This window comes from Lissotriton vulgaris, chromosome 8, assembly GCF_964263255.1.
Source record: "Lissotriton vulgaris chromosome 8, aLisVul1.2, whole genome shotgun sequence".
NCBI classification, from domain to species: Eukaryota; Metazoa; Chordata; class Amphibia; order Caudata; family Salamandridae; genus Lissotriton; species Lissotriton vulgaris.
The window spans coordinates 621,822,522-621,841,225 of record NC_141696.1 but is presented as its reverse complement, the minus strand read 5'-3'; the positions used below and the strand labels follow the sequence as shown (position 1 = coordinate 621,841,225).

The following is an 18,704-nucleotide window of genomic DNA, read 5'->3' as shown; positions in this document are numbered from 1 at the left end:
GAAAAAAGTTGGAAACATAGCCAGGAAGATTGGACGATGATCCTTTATGATACTGCAGCAAGGGCAGCTTGATGTAAAGAAGTATGGAGATGATGGTTGATGTATGGAGGATCTCCAACCAAGCAAGAGTTTCTAGCAACACGCACGTTTCAGTTGCAGCCAATTAGCTCGAAGTAAAAGATTGTACAAATGGAAAATAATGGTATTTTTAGAATAGAAGTTCTTATGAGAGGTTAATAAATTATTTGTCTAAAGAAATACAAATGTTTTTTACCCTCTGTTGACCCTCGCAGGTCAGCCGAGATAAAGGTTGTGGTCAGTTGGGGCTCAACGGTGATTGCACGTGTTTCTGTTCAAAGAAAACAGTAACTGATCAAGAGTTTGCTGGGATATCTATGTTTCAGATATCATGAGAACGGCATACAACTTGGCTTGGAAAGCATTTTTTTGTCCCTCCCCCCAAGCTCACAAATGAATATGTATAGGAATCAGACTACACCCATTATCATTGCCAACTGCAATCTTCATTCAAGCATTTGAATATATACTGCAATCCTCATGCAACCCTTGTGATGCACTAATGTTACTTTTCCTTAGACTCTGCTGTAATGCACTTGAATATACCTTGGAGAAACGCATGCTATCAAGAACAAAAAAAAAAAGAAAAGTAAATAAATAAATGAATAAGAATTAAAAAGATTAAGAAGCATATAGGCCTCTCAGGAAAGAAATAGCATGTGTTGTTTTTTAACAAGTAATACATTTTGCTGGCACTCATGAAGCTCAATGTGACCATATTTGCATGGATAAAGTATCACCCTAAGAAGGGAACGTGATGCCTGCATAATAAACGGGTATTTCCTTCCTTAAATGTCCCTCACATGTACAGGAATAGGCAAGGTGGTGTGCTAAGTAGTTACATCAATAACCTGGTAGAAATTAAATTGCATTTTAACTAATCATTAGATTAGTAAATGTTATTTCATTTCATTATCCCATATTACAAAAGATGGTCCACTGGTAAAAAATTATAAGTTTTCATGGATTGCTAAGGACAGGAAATGTGTGGCTTTGTGCTAATAAGGGCAATATTACCATGCAAGTTCATTAAATACTATATAATGAACATGCTAGAGAGAAAGCATTAATACACAGTCATGATGAAGGTAGAAGATGTCACTAATGTTCCAGATATAAAAAGAGGCAACAAATATTATCAGCACAACAAAAAATGAAATAAAATAGAAAGAATGTTATTGGCTCAACTTGGCAATGTGTATACAAAAGCTCCACTTTGTAAAGGAACAGTCACTTCATGGCTAAGGATAATTATACCTTCTTTGTCTAGAAGAAAGTGCACAATATGGAAGCATTATTGAGAAGTAAAGTGCATGAAGAAGAATGAATAAAGGTCTGGGGCTGCATTACAGAAAGTGCCCTGAGGGCCCAACAGGCAGGTGGTGCCCGCTTCAGCGCACCCAGGAAACCTTGCTATAACAGAAGGCTCCACCGATGCTTATGCAGTCCCTTCTGTAATACAGATTGCACATACGCACATATAGTGCCAGTGCAATCTCAAGGCATGTTACCGGATTGGCATGGTTGTTTGGCCCAAGCAATATGAAAAGGCATTGTCTCTGTGCCTGTACCTCATTATAGATGCAGGTGCAGAGGCAAAAGAGGTGTCGGAAAGATTACTGAGTGTGTGCCATGAAGTGGTCATTGTTTGCCCAAGGGCAACACTTGAAAGGGGGAAAAGTGGATCCCATTGACCCACCAGACATGGCTGCCCTTTTAAATGCAGGACAACTTGACTCTGAAAGGCAGACCTCCTGCTTTACACAGTCAGTTTGCCTTCCACTAATGCTCTACCACAGGGCAGGAACAAGTTTGCAATTGTACTGGGAGCAGAACATTAACCATAAAAGTGAGCGTTGACCTGGCATGCACCCAGTGAACGCAGTTAAAGGCATTCTACGCTGCCCAACATATAGGACCTGATGGCAGTGAAAAGTGATCCTTTGCAATGAAGAACATGTATTGGCTGAAAAAAGTATCTGATGGTTTACCCAGTTTTGAGTCCAGCTGCTCAGTGGAGGCAACAGGTTTATTTGCTGGAGTTTCCTCTACCACTTGATGCATTACTGTTGGCAAAACAATTAACACATTAAAATGTTCATTAAGCAAGAGGGTCAGGCAATGCCAGGAAAAAAGTTGGAAACATAGCCAGGAAGATTGGACGATGATCCTTTATGATACTGCAGCAAGGGCAGCTTGATGTAAAGAAGTATGGAGATGATGGTTGATGTATGGAGGATCTCCAACCAAGCAAGTGTTTCTAGCAACACGCACGTTTCGGTTGCAGCCAATTAGCTCGAAGTAAAAGATTGTACATATGGAAAATAATGGTATTTTTAGAATAGAAGAAGTTCATATGAGAGGTTAATAAATTATTTGTCTAAAGAAATACAAATGTTTTTTACCCTCTGTTGACCCTCGCAGGTCAGCCGAGATAAAGGTTGTGGTCAGTTGGGGCTCAACGGTGATTGCACGTGTTTCTGTTCAAAGAAAACAGTAGCTGATCAAGAGTTTGCTGGGATATCTATGTTTCAGATATCATGAGAACGGCATACAACTCGGCTTGGAAAGCATTTTTTTGTCCCTCCCCCCAAGCTCACAAATGAATATGTATAGGAATCAGACTACACCCATTATCATTGCCAACTGCAATCTTCATTCAAGCATTTGAATATATACTGCAATCCTCATGCAACCCTTGTGATGCACTAATGTTACTTTTCCTTAGACTCTGCTGTAATGCACTTGAATATACCTTGGAGAATCGCATGCTATCAAGAACAAAAAAAAAGAAAAATAAATAAATGAATAAGAATTAAAAAGATTAAGAAGCATATAGGCTTCTCAGGAAAGAAATAGCATGTGTTGTTTTTTAACAAGTAATACATTTTGCTGGCACTCATGAAGCTCAATGTGACCATATTTGCATGGATGAAGTATCACCCTACGCAGGGAACAAGATGTCTGCATAACAGACGGGTATTTCCTTCCTTAAATGTCCCTCTCATGTACAGGAATAGGCAAGGTGGTGTGCTAAGTAGTTACATCAATAACCTGGTAGAAATTAAATTGCATTTTAACTAATCATTAGATTAGTAAATGTTATTTCATTTTATTATCACATATTACAAAAGATGGTCCACTGGTAAAAAATTATAAGTTTTCATGGATTGCTAAGGACAGGAAATGTGTGGCTTTGTGCTAATAAGGGCAATATTACCATGCAAGTTCATCAAATACTATATGATGAACATGCTAGAGAGAAAGCTGTAATACACAGTGATGATGAAGGTAGAAGATGTCACTAACGTTCCAGATATAAAAAGAGGCAACAAATATTATCAGCACAACAAAAAATGAAATAAAATAGAAAGTATTTTATTGGCTCAACTTGGCAATGTGTGTACAAAAGCTCCACTTTGTAAAGGAACAGTCACTTCATGGCTAAGGATAATTATACCTTCTTTGTCTAGAAGAAAGTGCACAAAATGGAAGCATTATTGAGAAGTAAAGTGCATGAAGAAGAATGAATAAAGGTCTGGGGCTGCATTACAGAAAGTGCCCTGAGGGCCTAACAGGCAGGTGGTGCCCGCTTTCTGCGCACCCAGGAAACTTTGCTAAAACAGAAGGCTCCACAGATGCTTATGCAGTCCCTTCTGTAATACAGATTGCACATACGCACATATAGTGCCAGTGCAATCTCAAGGCATGTTACCGGATTGGCATGGTCGTTTGGCCCAAGCAATATGAAAAGGCATTGTCTCTGTGCCTGCACCTCATTATAGATGCAGGTACAGAGGCAAAAGAGGTGTCGGGAAGATCACTGACTGTGTGCCACAAAGTGGTCATTGTTTGCCCAAGGGCAACACTTGAAAGGGGGAAAAGTTAATTCCATTGACCCACCAGACATGGCTGCCCCTTTTAAATGCAGGACAACTTGACTCTGAAAGGCAGACCTCCTGCTTTACACAGTCAGTTTGCCTTCTACTAATGCTCTACCACAGGGCAGGAACAAGTTTGCAATTGCACTGGGAGCAGAACATTAACCTTAATAGGGAGCGTTGACCTGGCATGCACCCAGTGAACGCAGTTAAAGGCATTCTACGCTGCCCAACATATAGGACCTGATGGCAGTGAAAAGTGATCTTTTGCAATGAAGAACATGTATTGGCTGAAAAAATTATCTGATGCTTTACCCAATTTTGAGTCCAGCTGGTCAGTGGAGGCAACAGGTTTATTTGCTGGAGTTTCTTCTACCACTTGATGCATTACTGTTGGCAAAACAATTAACACATTAAAATGTTCATTAAGCAAGAGGGTGAGGCAATGCCATGAAAAAAGCTGGAAACATAGCCAGGAAGATTGGACGATGATCCTTTATGATACTGCATCAAGGGCAGCTTGATGTAAAGAAGTATGGAGATGATGGTTGATGTATGGAGGATCTCCAACCAAGCAAGTGTTTCTAGCAACATGCACGTTTCGGTTGCAGCCACTTAGCTCGAAGTAAAAGATTGTACATATGGAAAATAAGGTATTTTTAGAATAGAACAAGTTCTTATGAGAGGTTAATAAATTATTTGTCTAAAGAAATACAAATGTTTTTTACCCTCTGTTGACCCTCGCAGGTCAGCCGAGATAAAGGTTGTGGTCAGTTGGGGCTCAACGGTGATTGCACGTGTTTCTGTTCAAAGAAAACAGTAGCTGATCAAGAGTTTGCTGGGATGTCTATGTTTCAGATATCTTGAGAACGGCATACATTTTGGCTTGGAAAGCATTTTTTTTGTCCGTCCCCCCAAGCTCACAAATGAATATGTATAGGAATCAGACTACACCCATTATCATTGCCAACTGCAATCTTCATTCAAGCATTTGAATATATACTGCCATCCTCATGCAACCCTTGTGATGCACTAATGTTACTTTTCCTTAGACTCTGCTGTAATGCACTTGAATATACCTTGGAGAAACGCATGCTATCAAGAACAAAAAAAAGAATAAATAAATAAATAAATAAATAAGAATGAAAAAGATTAAGAAGCATATAGGCTTCTCAGGAAATAAATAGCATGTGTTGTTTTTTAACCAGTAATACATTTTGCTGGCACTCATGAAGCTCAATGTGACCATATTTGCATGGATAAAGTATCACCCTACGCAGGGAATGTGGTGATGCCTGCATAATAGACGGGTATTTCCTTCCTTAAATGTCCCTCCCATGTGCAGGAATAGGCAAGGTGGTGTGCTAAGCTTTTACATCAATAACCTGGTAGAAATTAAATTGCATTTTAACTAATCATTAGATTAGTAAATGTTATTTCATTTCATTATCCCATATTACAAAAGATGGTCCACTGGTAAAAAATTATAGGTTTTCATGGATTGCTAAGGACAGGAAATGTGTGGCTTTGTGCTAATAAGGGCAATATTACCATGCAAGTTCATTAAATACTATATGATGAACATGCTAGAGAGAAAGCTGTAATACACAGTGATGATGAAGGTAGAAGATGTCACTAACGTTCCAGATATAAAAAGAGGCAACAAATATTATCAGCACAACAAAAAATGAAATAAAATAGAAAGTATTTTATTGGCTCAACTTGGCAATGTGTATACAAAAGCTCCACTTTGTAAAGGAACAGTCACTTCATGGCTAAGGATAATTATACCTTCTTTGTCTAGAAGAAAGTGCACAATATGGAAGCATTATTGAGAAGTAAAGTGCATGAAGAAGAAGGAATAAAGGTCTGGGGCTGCATTACAGAAAGTGCCCTGAGGGCCCAACAGGCAGGTGGTGCCCGCTTCAGCGCACACAGGAAACTTTGCTATAACAGAAGGCTCCACAGATGCTTATGCAGTCCCTTCTGTAATACAGATTGCACATACACACATATAGTGCCAGTGCAATCTCAAGGCATGTTACCGGATTGGCATGGTCGTTTGGCCCAAGCAATATGAAAAGACATTGTCTCTGTGCCTGTACCTCATTATAGATGCAGGTGCAGAGGCAAAAGAGGTGTCGGGAAGATTACTGACTGTGTGCCATGAAGTGGTCATTGTTTGCCCAAGGGCAACACTTGAAAGGGGGAAAAGTGGATCCCATTGACCCACCAGACATGGCTGCCCTTTTAAATGCAGGACAACTTGACTCTGAAAGGCAGACCTCCTGCTTTACACAGTCAGTTTGCCTTCCACTAATGCTCTACCACAGGGCAGGAACAAGTGTGCAATTGTACTGGGAGCAGAACATTAACCATAAAAGTGAGCGTTGACCTGGCATTCACCCAGTGAACGCAGTTAAAGGCATTCTACGCTGCCCAACATATAGGACCTGATGGCAGTGAAAAGTGATCCTTTGCAATGAAGAACATGTATTGGCTGAAAAAATTATCTGATGCTTTACCCAGTTTTGAGTCCAGCTGCTCAGTGGAGGCAACAGGTTTATTTGCTGGAGTTTCCTCTACCACTTGATGCATTACTGTTGGCAAAACAATTAACACATTAAAATGTTCATTAAGCAAGAGGGTCAGGCAATGCCAGGAAAAAAGTTGGAAACATAGCCAGGAAGATTGGACGATGATCCTTTATGATACTGCAGCAAGGGCAGCTTGATGTAAAGAAGCATGGAGATGATGGTTGATGTATGGAGGATCTCCAACCAAGCAAGTGTTTCTAGCAACACGCACGTTTCGGTTGCAGCCAATTAGCTCGAAGTAAAAGATTGTACATATGGAAAATAATGGTATTTTTAGAATAGAAGAAGTTCTTATGAGAGGTTAATAAATTATTTGTCTAAAGAAATACAAATGTTTTTTACCCTCTGTTGACCCTCGCAGGTCAGCCGAGATAAAGGTTGTGGTCAGTTGGGGCTTAACGGTGATTGCACGTGTTTCTGTTCAAAGAAAACAGTAGCTGATCAAGAGTTTGCTGGGATATCTATGTGTCAGATATCATGAGAACGTCATACATTTTGGCTAGGAAAGTTTTTTTTTGTCCCTCCCCCCAAGCTCACAAATGAATATGTATAGGAATCAGACTACACCCATTATCATTGCCAACCGCAATCTTCATTCAAGCATTTGAATATATACTGCAATCCTCATGCAACCCTTGTGATGCACTAATGTTACTTTTCCTTAGACTCTGCTGTAATGCACTTGAATATACCTTGGAGAATCGCATGCTATCAAGAACAAAAAAAAAGAAAAATAAATAAATGAATAAGAATGAAAAAGATTAAGAAGCATATAGGCTTCTCAGGAAAGAAATAGAAAGTGTTGTTTTTTAACAAGTAATACATTTTGCTGGCACTCATGAAGCTCAATGTGACCATATTTGCATGGATGAAGTATCACCCTACGCAGGTGTGGAATTTTAGTTTGCGATCTGAACATCATCTGCGCCAGCTTGTCACCTATGTACTACGTGCACGGCAGCCATTTTAGGTCACCTATGTACTACGTGCACGGCAGCCATTTTAGATATCATGGTCTCCCTGTCCACGATCGATCGCCAGCGCGCCCCTCTGACCCAGCAAGCATCCTCCGTGCACCCTGGCTCCCCCTCCCTCCCCCTCATGAGCATGACCCTTCTGCATGACCCTGTCCTTGGGAGTCACGCCAGCGCCTGACCGACACCTCCTCTCCTCCCATGAATGCCCCTCTGTTGATAAACCTTCCCTCCGCACTGGATTGTCCACGCAGCATGAATACCACTCCATTGATGGCCCCTCACCCCGTGTCCGACTGTCCACACAGGTCCGAGGCCATCGCCTAAGCCGGGAGATATCATTTACTGCCCCTTATTGTATGAGGTCGCTCTCCTTCAAAGGACCCTCTATTGATCCAGGCCTCCCCACCCCCTGTGATATGATCAGGCGCACACATCCTAAGACTCGACAGAACACTCAGCTGCGTGATGACCCCCTCCTCTTATCAGCAGGTTGAGGACCTCTATTGTGAAGGTATATGGGGGTGGGATTGACACAAGGATTACAGGGATGTCTTTTCCTTGCTTTACAAAGTTCTGATTGTAATAAAGAAAGGTCACATGCCATAAACCAGTGTATAAGAGGCCAGGCCTCCGAGAGGCTGTTAGAGCACCTCGAGACGATACCTTGTTGTCTGATCTGATGTGTTCTGCTCCGTCGGAATAAACTTCTGTTTTCCTGCCTTCTGGTCTCCGGCGCCTGCCTCATTGCTTGGTAATTTGAATGGTACAAGGGCGGTTAGCGCCGGGCAAATCTTGAGAAAGGTCCTAGCCCTACCTTTTTCCACAATTGGCGTCCCAAAGCGTGGGGCCCATCAGGGACACGTGGATCCAGTGGGAGAGGTCCCGATGACAGAGTGAACGACTGCAACGATCGGGAAGAGCTCGTGTCCGATAGACCCTCGTCTGACAGCCGATCATCCGACCTTCACTAGTTCTGAACAGACCTCTCTCGAGTGATCTACGGTCCTGACTGGGAACCATCAGGAGTGCCACGGGCATCACGAAGGAGAGAGGACGATCGGGCGCTGGATCCAGAGGACAGGAAACCGTCCATGCGGTCCGGGTAAGGTCGTGTAAACACGACGAATTGAGAAAAGATTGTTTTGTTTGGATAATACTAGTATTACGCTTTGTTGAAACCTCTGGAGATTCGCTGTCTGCAAACGGAGAAAACAACAGGCTCTCTCTTTGCAAACAGTGAAGGATAGGTAACGCAGACTTTTGTCCCCGTTGTAATCCGTCGTGCCTATCTTCCTCCCCCACTGTTTCCCGAACTGTCGTTCGTGGATTATTGTCTGGAGATTCTTTGTCTGCAAACAGGGAAGAACAAGGTCTTTCTTTGCAGGTAGAGAAAGAGTGGGTAACGATAACTTTTCGTGCCCACTTATTCTCCCCACTGAATTGTTTTGATTGACCGATTATTCGGTATTGGTTCGTTTGAGGTATTCACCGCCGGCAAACAACGGAGAATAGAAATATTCTGTCTAGTCTTTGCCCGCCGTGATAAGATAGGTAGTGCAGACTTTTGTCCCCGTTGTAATCCGTCATGCCTATCTTCTCCCCACTGGTTGGTAGCCTGTTTAGCCCGGACCGCTTATTAGAGATGAACCATCCAGCTCCACTGGAGGGCACCCCTAATAAGGACATGTTCACTAAGTATGGACTAGTCGCTATAGCTTACACTAAACTATGGCATAAATATACAAAAAAAGAACCCTGAAAGTCAGTGGCCACTGATAGGTTCCTTTAATGAAAATAAAATAAAAACATTAGAAATAGCGCTCCAGAAAATTAAAACTACGCCCACTATGCTCGACAGTATCGGCATGTGGCGCAGAGAAACGGAACAACGAAAGAAAAGAGAAGAAGCAAAAATAGGGAAAGAATTACGAAAGGCAGCCCACCTGGCCGCAAAGCAACTAGAAGAGGAAATAAAAGAAAGAAAGGAAGCTACACAAAACCAAGAATCAGGGTCGACAGGCCAATGTCCTGTTAGGACCCCCTCTGCGCTCTACCCCGAATTACCCTCCAAACAGCGGGCGAACGATGAGTTACTACTAGGTCCCCCAATCATCTACATGCCCCCTCCGTATGCTCCCAGCCAACAAAGCCTGCAAGCCCCAAGTGTGAGTGAAAGTGATCCTAGCACTAGTGCACCAGCCCTCACGGCCTCTGCACCAGCCACATTAACAACTTCATCAGACGATCCCGAGGCTAGCAAACAATCACCAGCCAGACTAAACAGGTTGAGCAAAGATGAACGGGATGGGATCGACAAAATAGCAAAGACATTAGTAGAACGATGGGAGAGCGAAGATTATACAATGAGCGTATATAATTCACATGCCGACAGCCACAGACGGCATTTCATCTTGCGATTCAGCTACTACACCCTGAACGCATATGAAGATAGGTATCAAAGCAAGGGTCCCGCTAAACTAACAACGCTGTATAGGAAGATTGATGTTGGAGATGGGACTGAACGTGAGGCGACGGAGCTCTTCATGCAAATGCTTGAGGTCTTCCGCCACCTCACGGAACAGAAACCAGAAGCCAAGGTTACAGTCCCTGAAACAACCTCGGTAGAAGTAGCCAATACTATGATGCCTATCAGAGAAGCGGCCCCTTACTGGATCCCGCCACGGGGCCAGGGAACAAGCGATGATATCAATAATGAAAATGCAAAAGGGAGGGTTGTGTACAATTGGGTTTACCAACCATGGGACCGACAAGATATCCTAACCTTTAAGCAAACCCTGCCCGATTTAAGAAAGAACCCGACGGCATTTTATACCGAATTAGGCACAGCCTTGGGTTCGACGATAATGACTTTAGCAGATATTGACTTGTTCTTTGGGTTATGCCTGCCAGCTGACGTGTGGAAGCAAATCCGGAAGGCTGACCACACGGATCTGTTTGGACATACCTGGGACCAACTCGGTAAACTAGATGGACAAAGAGAGCCTGGAAGGAAACCAGTAAAAGACATACTGGAACTCCCAGACAAACTAGTTCGGAAGTTAAAAACACTGATCCCGGAAAGAAAGGTAGACTGGTCGATAGTCACGGCCTGTCGACAGAAACCCCAGGAAGATGTGTCAGAATACTTCTCCCGATTTGAGACAGTGTTCTCCGACTACAGTGGCCAAGACATGACCACCGCAACCGGACAGCACCTGTTTGTACAAAATTATGTAAAGGGCCTAACACAAGAAGTCTCCCAAAAACTGCAGATGAGTGAGAGTAGTTGGGGGGCCTCCAAACCCGCAACTATCCTTCAGATGGCTCAGTATTACGAGCACCAAAAGAATGAGAATGATAGGGCGTCCGAGAAAAAGAAGAAAGATTTAAAGGAAAGGGTAATGATAGCCCAGATACAGGGTATAGCGGTAGGACGGGAACACCAAAGGGGGAACTACCAATCAACCACCCCCAGAGATCTACCTTCTAAAGATCACACCCCAGCACCTCACACTGGACGTAGAGACATTAGCAATGACCAATGCGCCTTCTGCAAAGGGTTCGGCCATTGGAAATCCCAGTGTCCGGTTCTGCTAGAGATGAATAGAAATAGGGATTCCAGGGATGTGGCAGGTGGTCCGAGGAATAGAGTGCAGGGACGAGGGAACCCCAACGACACCAACAATGACAGATCAGGGAGACTGAACACATTTGACCGTCCCCGACAGAACCAATATCAGCTGTCCGAAGGTGAAAATGCCCCCGACTTTGCATAGGACTGCCAGGGGCAAGGGAGGGATCCAGTCGAGCTCTGTGTTGACCAGCAAGGTCCTTATGTCACCGCTAAGGTCCTGGGTACAGAGTCTCCATTCTTGGTAGACACTGGGGCGACACGTAGTGTGTTATCAAAACGACTGATTCCAAGGGCACCCTTGTCTGGCTCACACATAACGTCGATAGGTTTCGATGGAACGCCCTCCACTAACCCCCTGTCCGTACCTATTACCTTTGACCTGGAAAACAACACCACTGACGCGACATTTCTGCTTTCCTCCAACTCCCCTGACGCCATTATGGGCATTGACTTACTGAAACATTTTCGAGCTACCATTAGGTGTTCCCCAGATGGAATACGAGTCATCCTGTACGACAACCCAGACCTGCCCAGATCCCGTCCCCCACGACACATGTGCTCCATAACTGACGCTGACATGTCCTTGCTTGACACCCTGCCTCCGTACCTATGGGCCAAAAATGACTCTGATGTGGGGCGAATGATGATTGATCCTATTCACATAACTGTACGACAGGACGCTATGCTCCCGAAACTCCCGCAATATCGGATATCGCCAGAGGGTGAGAAGGCACTGGTAGCGATCATTCAGTCTCTGGTAAATGCAGGAGTGGTTGAAGAGGTGGTTAGCAACGTCTGCAACAGCCCAATCCTACCTATTGTTAAGAAGCAAGGTGAAGGAGATGAGAAAGCGTACCGCTTCATCATCGACTTGCGAGAGATTAACAAAGTGGTTGTACCCCAATATCCTGTAGTCTCTGATATCACCACCATTCTGACCCTCATCCCGTCCACTGCCACCACCTTCACTGTTATCGACCTTAAGAACGCGTTTTTCTCTATCCCCATCCATCCAGACAGCCGTTATCTCTTCGGCTTCACTTTAAAATCCCGCTCGTACCGATTTTGTAGAGCTCCCCAGGGGTACACTGAAAGCCCCAGCATTTACAGCCAGGCCCTCAAAAGACAGCTGGATGCCTTCCAGCTACCAGAGGGAGTGGTGTTGATCCAATATGTCGATGATATCCTTTTGGCGGCCGACACCACCCCGCTCGCAACAACAGCCACCGTCCAACTCCTACACTTTCTTGCAGAAAATGGCCATAAAGTCTCCAAAAAGAAGTTACAGTTCTGCCAGCCACAAGTGACTTACCTAGGCCATCTTCTGTCCAAAGAAGGGAGGAAACTTACACCCGACCGAATCCAAACCATCCTAGACACCCCCATCCCAAAAACACAAAAGCAGGTCCGCTCTTTGATTGGCCTAACCTCTTTTTGCAGACAGTGGTTGCCTAATTACAGCCTCATTGTGAAACCATTACTTGCCCTGCTGACCAAAGATGTCCCCTCCCCGCTTCCTTGGACCACTGAGTGTCAAGCCTCCTTTAAAGAATTACGGGATGCACTCTGCTCAGCACCCGTCCTCGGAACGCCGGATTACTCCAAACCCTTCTCCCTCTTCACCCACGAAAGGGAGGGATGTGCATTGTCTGTCCTAACTCAATCAATTGGTCCTAAGCAACGCCCTTGTGCCTACTTCTCCGCCACTCTTGATCCTGTAGCCAGAGCTTTGCCTGCCTGCCTTCGAGCAGTAGCTGCCGCTGCTGTCTCTATCCGTCAGAGCGAGGGAATCGTACTTTCCAACTCCCTCACAGTATTAGTACCCCATGCAGTCGACACCCTTTTGAACCAGACAAAGACCCAACACCTGACTAGCGCACGACTGACAGGGTACGAGTTGACTCTGCTTGCACCCCACATCACACTAAAGAGATGCACGACTTTGAATCCTGCCACATTGTTACCCCTGCCTGAAAATGACCCCGACATTCCTCCCATCCACGACTGTGTGACCCTCACGGACGAACAAACTAGGAGTAGGGTTGACCTCCGAGACACTGCTTTTTCTGACCCCGATGGAGAGCTATGGCTAGACGGCTCATGCATCAAACTCCCAGATGGCACCACTTCAGCTGCCTATGCAGTAACGACAGCCCGAACAGTAGTTGAGACAGCCTGCATCACACAACGATCTGCCCAGGCAGCAGAGCTGATAGCCCTCACACGAGCATGCATCATAGCCACAGGGACCACCGCAAACGTATATACAGACAGCCAGTATGCCTTCGGAGTGGTCCATCATTTTGGACTCCTGTGGAGGGAGAGGGGATTCCTGACGTCCCACGGCACCCCGATCCTCCACGGAGATCTAGTCTCCGCTCTGATTGAAGCAGTTCTCCTCCCCAAACGATTAGCGGTGATCAAATGTCAGGCACACAAAAGGGTGACAGACTTAGTCGGACAAGGGAATGCATTGGCCGACATCACTGCACGAACCACAGCTGAGAATAGGACGGTAACACGCATGTATGTGACCAGGTCACAAGCAGAAAAATGGAGTGACACAAGGGTAATGATCAGAGACATACAGTCGGCCAGCACCCCTCACGAGCTGACTAAGTGGGCAAGGGTGGGTTTAAAGGATGAGGAGGGCTGCTGGCGAACGAAGGATGCAAACAAATGGTTGCTGCCCGACTCATATCTGATCCCCATACTGACGATGGCTCACTCCCCCGCACACATAGGATCTGCACCCATGATCGAACTCATTTCCAAAGTCTGGCACAACGACAAAATCCCTGACTAGGCCAGACGCCTAGTTCAGCAGTGCCTTATCTGTCTGCAACACAACCCCGGGAAAGGAACTGTGGTACCACGGGGAGGGTTTGGGACCCCCAATCACCCCTTTGAGGTCCTCCAGATGGACTACATCCAACTAGAGAGATGCCAAAGCCTGAAGTATGTACTAGTCATCGTATGTGCCTTCAGCAAATGGGTAGAGGCCTATCCAACCCGTGACAACACTGCCATGACTACTGCCAAAGTACTACTGAAGGAATTCTTCCCTCGCTATGGCCTTTGTCGAATTCTATGGAGCGACAATGGCCCCCACTTCATAGCTGAGGTTATCCAACTAATCCTAAAGGGGTTGGGGGTGAAGCAAAGGTTCCATGCGGTCTTCCACCCCCAATCCGCCGGTCTAGTGGAACGCCATAATGCCACACTGAAGCTGAAATTGTCAAAAATAGTGGCCACCACTGGACTTAACTGGCCGGATGCCCTCCCACTGGCCTTGTTATCGATGCGCTCCACTCCCACCAAGCACCATTTAACCCCCTACGAGGTCGTGTTTGGGCGACCGATGAATCTCTGGACTGCTCCCAAACCGACCTCCATTCATGACGTCCCAGACGTCCTACTATCTGATTATTTGTGCAAATTAACTAAAACGTTGTCTGTCATTCATCAACAGGTGCAGCAGGCCATCCCCGATGCTTCCAGGGGCCCCGGCCATGACATCCAACCAGGAGATTTCGTGTTGATACGAAATTTCCAGCGGACCAAGAGTCTGGAACCGCGGTGGACGGGCCCCTGGCAAGTGCTGATTACCACCCGAACGGCACTTCGAGTGGAGGGGAAGAAGCACTGGCTGCACGCACATCATTGCCGGAAGGTCTCTGCAAACCTGGCCACGACAGAAAACGTCAGCGCCCAAGAAGAGCTCCTGAGCAAAGACCGACCGATATTGGACTGTTATCCCGATACTGAGGCACTCGAACTTGCAAAATTCTCTGATCCCACTGTGCCATCCAGAGAAGGGTATTTCCTGCGTCGAAAGGAGGGAGTTTCGGCTAAGTAGGCCACGGACTAAGTTAAATCTCAGAACGGTGTCCTAAAACACAATCAAGGGTTACCGGGAGAGAAGCTAAACGAAGTCTGTGGTTCTGCCCACTACCGAGCCCCTTGAAGGTGATGGAAGCGCCAGATAAGAAGATGATGGAAGCGCCAGACAAGAAGATGATGGAAGCAACAGGAAATACCCAGTATAGAAACCCAAAGACTGACAACTTGCACAAATCAAAGACAATCGCACTCTTCATTGTCTTCCTCTTCTGCCTCCTCCTCATGACCTCCTTCTGGATTCTGGAGGAAAGCACACCGGCTCATGAGGCATTGCTACCTACTGCACAACCAACTCCCCTGAAAGAGCATCACCTAATCTCTCTGTCGCCTCAGCTCCGAGAAAGGCGCAGGGAATTCTGGAACAATTCCTTCGTGCAACTGTTGCACCAACACAACCTTGCTGCAAATGCTACGAACTGCTGGATCTGCGGGTTGCTCCCGCATGCCACAGGACACTCCATCCCCTTCATCCCTTCTCCTTTCTCAGTTCACGGCTCCTGCCTCGCCTGGTTGATCCTCATGCAAGAGAGCCACAAGGCTGGGTTCTGGCTGAACAGAACCGGAAAGACCCCTCCACAATCCAGCCAGAACCACCTTCTCTCATCTGCAAAAACAAACTACCGCCACCCTGACTGTGGCTCTGTCTGTTATCAATGTCACCGGTCTTGTGTGCCTAGAAGGCCAGGGAACGCAACTGGTGGGTCACAGCTCCTGCCGAATCACCAGAACATTGGACTCAGTTGACCCCCCTTCCTTTGTTGCTTCTCCGAACATGTACTTTGTGTGCGGCACCAAAGCTTACACCTGGCTCCCGAAAGGTTGGAAGGGTACCTGCTACATTGCCTTCATCCTTCCCCCCACGTATGTAGCCCCGGCTAACCATCACCGGCAGAGGCGTGCAGATGACATGGAACAAGCCGACTTCACTGGAGCTCAGTTCCTAGATGCAGCAAAGGGACTTGTTCCTCTGTGGGGCCCAATGGCAAACAGCCGCGCTATCCGACACCTGACCCAGGCAGTAGAAACAACGATCAACATCACGGCCGGCATCCTCGCCAACAACACGGCGGAGCTTCAGGCGGTCCGCCTTGTGACCCTCCAAAATCGTCTTGTCCTGGATGTGGTCCTAGCCGACCGAGGAGGAGCATGCCGCATCATCGGATCTAGCTGCTGCACCTACGTGCCAGATAACTCGCCTTCAGTCTACAAAGCCATTGAGCACCTCCACAGACTTTCCTCGGAGGTTCACCAAGAACAAGAAGGATGGTCGCTCGGGAGCTGGTTTTGGGACACTTTGAAGAATTGGGGTTGGAAGTTGTTTTCCTTCGTGCTGATACCTGTTGTGATATTATGTGGGTGTTGCTTAGGTATCCAATGTCTGCCACCTTTGTGCGGCCTTGTTTCTAACTGTATGTGCCCAAAGACTTTGGACTTCTGAAATGAGCACATGAGCCCCCTCTATGAAGTAGAAATACGTGGCCTTATGGGGATAAATCCAAACTGACAAGTTGGCGAGACATGTTAAAAGGGAGGACTGTGGAATTTTAGTTTGCGATCTGAACATCATCTGCGCCAGCTTGTCACCTATGTACTACGTGCACGGCAGCCATTTTAGGTCACCTATGTACTACGTGCACGGCAGCCATTTTAGATATCATGGTCTCCCTGTCCACGATCGATCGCCAGCGCGCCCCTCTGACCCAGCAAGCATCCTCCGCGCACCCTGGCTCCCCCTCCCTCCCCCTCATGAGCATGACCCTTCTGCATGACCCTGTCCTTGGGAGTCACGCCAGCGCCTGACCGACACCTCCTCTCCTCCCATGAATGCCCCTCTGTTGATAAACCTTCCCTCCGCACTGGATTGTCCACGCAGCATGAATACCACTCCATTGATGGCCCCTCACCCCGTGTCCGACTGTCCACACAGGTCCGAGGCCATCGCCTAAGCCGGGAGATATCATTTACTGCCCCTTATTGTATGAGGTCGCTCTCCTTCAAAGGACCTTCTATTGATCCAGGCCTCCCCACCCCCTGTGATATGATCAGGCGCACACATCCTAAGACTCGACAGAACACTCAGCTGCGTGATGACCCCCTCCTCTTATCAGCAGGTTGAGGACCTCTATTGTGAAGGTATATGGGGGTGGGATTGACACAAGGATTACGGGGATGTCTTTTCCTTGCTTTACAAAGTTCTGATTGTAATAAAGAAAGGTCACATGCCATAAACCAGTGTATAAGAGGCCAGGCCTCCGAGAGGCTGTTAGAGCACCTCGAGACGATACCTTGTTGTCTGATCTGATGTGTTCTGCTCCGTCGGAATAAACTTCTGTTTTCCTGCCTTCTGGTCTCCGGCGCCTGCCTCATTGCTTGGTAATTTGAATGGTACAAGGGCAAATCTTGAGAAAGGTCCTAGCCCTACCTTTTTCCACACAGGGAACAAGATGCCTGCATAACAGACGGGTATTTCCTTCCTTAAATGTCCCTCACATGTACAGGAATAGGCAAGGTGGTGTGCTAAGTAGTTACATCAATAACCTGGTAGAAATTAAATTGCATTTTAACTAATCATTAGATTAGTAAATGTTATTTCATTTCATTATCCCATATTACAAAAGATGGTCCACTGGTAAAAAATTATAAGTTTTCATGGATTGCTAAGGACAGGAAATGTGTGGCTTTGTGCTAATAAGGGCAATATTACCATGCAAGTTCATTAAATACTATATGATGAACATGCTAGAGAGAAAGCATTAATACACAGTCATGATGAAGGTAGAAGATGTCACTAACGTTCCAGATATAAAAAGAGGCAACAAATATTATCAGCACAACAAAAAATGAAATAAAATAGAAAGTATTTTATTGGCTCAACTTGGCAATGTGTATACAAAAGCTCCACTTTGTAAAGGAACAGTCACTTCATGGCTAAGGATAATTATACCTTCTTTGTCTAGAAGAAAGTGCACAATATGGAAGCATTATTGAGAAGTAAAGTGCATGAAGTAAAATGAATAAAGGTCTGGGGCTGCATTTCAGAAAGTGCCCTGAGGGCCCAACAGGCAGGTGGTGCCCGCTTCAGCGCACCCAGGAAACTTTGCTATAACAGAAGGCTCCACAGATGCTTATGCAGTCCCTTCTGTAATACAGATTGCACATACGCACATATAGTGCCAGTGCAATCTCAAGGCATGTTACCGGATTGGCATTGTCGTTTGGCCCAAGCAATATGAACAGGCATTGTCTCTGTGCCTGCACCTCATTATAGATGCAGGTGCAGAGGCAAAAGAGGTGTCGGGAAGATCACTGACTGTGTGCCACGAAGTGGTCATTGTTTGCCCAAGGGCAACACTTGAAAGGGGGAAAAGTGGATCCCATTGACCCACCAGACATGGCTGCCCCTTTTAAATGCAGGACAACTTGACTCTGAAAGGCAGACCTCCTGCTTTACACAGTCAGTTTGCCTTCCACTAATGCTCTACCACAGGGCAGGAACAAGTTTGCAATTGTACTGGGAGCAGAACATTAACCATAAAAGTGAGCGTTGACCTGGCATGCACCCAGTGAACGCAGTTAAAGGCATTCTACGCTGCCCAACATATAGGACCTGATGGCAGTGAAAAGTGATCCTTTG

The 18,704-nt window shown here is 45.9% G+C and overlaps 1 protein-coding gene across 18 annotated transcripts in view; it reads right to left on the bottom strand.

The window, feature by feature from the left end:
* The window catches only part of ABI3BP (ABI family member 3 binding protein), a 1,784,442-nt gene that overhangs the window by 475,023 nt on the left and 1,290,715 nt on the right, over positions 1-18,704 (bottom strand). The gene's annotated exons all lie outside the window — the stretch shown is intronic.